Source organism: Octodon degus, unplaced genomic scaffold (genome assembly GCF_000260255.1).
Source record: "Octodon degus isolate 3935 unplaced genomic scaffold, OctDeg1.0 scaffold00053, whole genome shotgun sequence".
Lineage (NCBI taxonomy): Eukaryota > Metazoa > Chordata > Mammalia > Rodentia > Octodontidae > Octodon > Octodon degus.
In genome coordinates this window covers 4,724,782-4,726,732 of record NW_004524629.1, presented here as the reverse complement: position 1 = coordinate 4,726,732, position 1,951 = coordinate 4,724,782, and the positions used below count along the sequence as shown (strand labels likewise).

The following is a 1,951-nucleotide window of genomic DNA, read 5'->3' as shown; positions in this document are numbered from 1 at the left end:
CCTTGAAGTTATCTCAAAAAGAAGGCTTCAGAGCCCTACAATACAGGAACAAGACAGAGGGTGATAAAACATTTGTCTCATAAGGTTAGAAAAAAAAAAACAAAATGATGTTTTTACTATGTTTACTATGTGTATTATGAATCACTCAAAAAAGTATTCCTTGGGAGGCCAAGGCAGGAGGGCAATGGTGAGTCAAGGCCAGCCTGAATTGAATAGTGAGACCCTATTGCAAAAAGACAAAAAAATAAAAAATAATAATAAAAGAAAAGAAAGAGAGAGATGGCCGAGTCGGCTAGGTCTCCCTGACGGTCACTGTACAAGCAGATGGGCTCCCCACCCTGGAAAGAAGCCTTCCGGCAGAGATGTCTGGCAAGAATGAGAAGCAGCCGGGACAGGATCCTGAACAAGTACCGCCAGGCAGGAGGCAATATGCCAGAGAGACCTCTGAACAACCTTCTAGTGCAAGAGGTGATGGAGAAAGAGTGGAATTCTTTTCAGGCATCACAGAACTGTCCAGAGGACTTGGCTCAATTGAGGCTGTCAATTGACTTGTCTGTGCTAGAGGAAATCCAAGAGGAGCTGATTGATGAAGAACAGTCCATTATCAGCGAGTATGAGAGGAGAGTGCAGTTTGATGAACAGTGTCTCAACATCATGCTAGCTGAGCGGGAAGCCAACTCCCTCATCTGTCCTGTGTGTACAAAGTACAACTTGAGAATAATAGGACATGTGGTGGTATGTCAGTATGGCCTACACATCCCATCTCATTCTCCAGAGCTTACAGAACAGAAGCTCTGTGCCTGTTTAGAGACCAGTTTAAATGATCACGGTGCACATTGTCCCCATACTCCTGAGTTTTCAGTCACTGATGGAACAGGAGAAAAGCCCAGTCTTCTCATGACCTGTCGGGCTTGTAACGCCTGGGCTGTGATTCTGTAGCCTGAACAAAAGTATTCTTCCTGGGCATACTGGTAACTGTTCAGCTTGTACTCCCAGCTACTCTCAAGGCTGAGGCAGGAAGATTTATTTGAACCTAGGAATTCAAGGCAACATGCTGCCTGGGCAACATGGCAAGACCGCATTTCAATAAAAAAGGTAAGAAGAAAGACAAGAAGGACCACTTTCTACAGCACCACTGGACTACACTTTTCCAAAGTACCGTTTTCATAAACTCACCACTCACCTTCAACTGTAAACCATTCTCAAATGTCAGTTCCAAACATCTGCCTCAGTTTCAAGGGCCTCCTGCCCTAACCACATCCATAGTGTTAACACACAATATAGATGAGCACAGAAATAAAGTTTAACATATAAAGAATAGTATTAATACTTACATATTCTAAAAAAGCAAATTTTAGGAACAAAATTTAACATGTACTTTAAGACAAAGGATCTACTAATTTCAACAGTTTTAAAATTCTTTGACCAAAAAATAGGATTAAAAAGAATAAAAATGAAAAGAGAATAAAAATATAGATAGAACTAGCCTACATAGTTCCCTTTTCTCCATAGGGTGTACTTTCTGTTCTCAGTCCACTTTCTCCAGAAATTCCTATATCTTCATCTGCACTTTCATTCTGAGCTTTCCAGGCTTAGGCAAAATGCTGCCTCCTTTACGCCTTCGTGGCCCAGCCTGCTTGGAGAGTGCAATACTGTGACCGTTTCAACGGGACACGCACCTCTTGTCTCTGGCGTTGGCTAAGCACTCTGTCATGTTTTGCTCCGTAGATTTGCTGTTGACAGGCTGCTATGGGGGCAGTCTTCGCCGTCCTAATTCTCCACCATATGACCTATTTTAGTTGCTAGGAGTGTTTCAGCTTTCCAAATACGGGTCTTTCACACATTCCTCTTCTGGCACAAACAGATGCAAAGGCGCACAAATTCCTCAGAACATCTTTTCCCTTCTCCGGGCAACTTCAAGAAGCGAGAGGCTTCAGAATTCAGCTCCAGT

At 43.0% G+C, this 1,951-nt stretch overlaps 1 pseudogene; it reads left to right on the top strand.

The window, feature by feature from the left end:
* Nucleotides 1-279: 279 nt before the first annotated feature.
* Nucleotides 280-939, top strand: LOC101569742 (annotated as a pseudogene).
* Nucleotides 940-1,951: the final 1,012 nt, after the last annotated feature.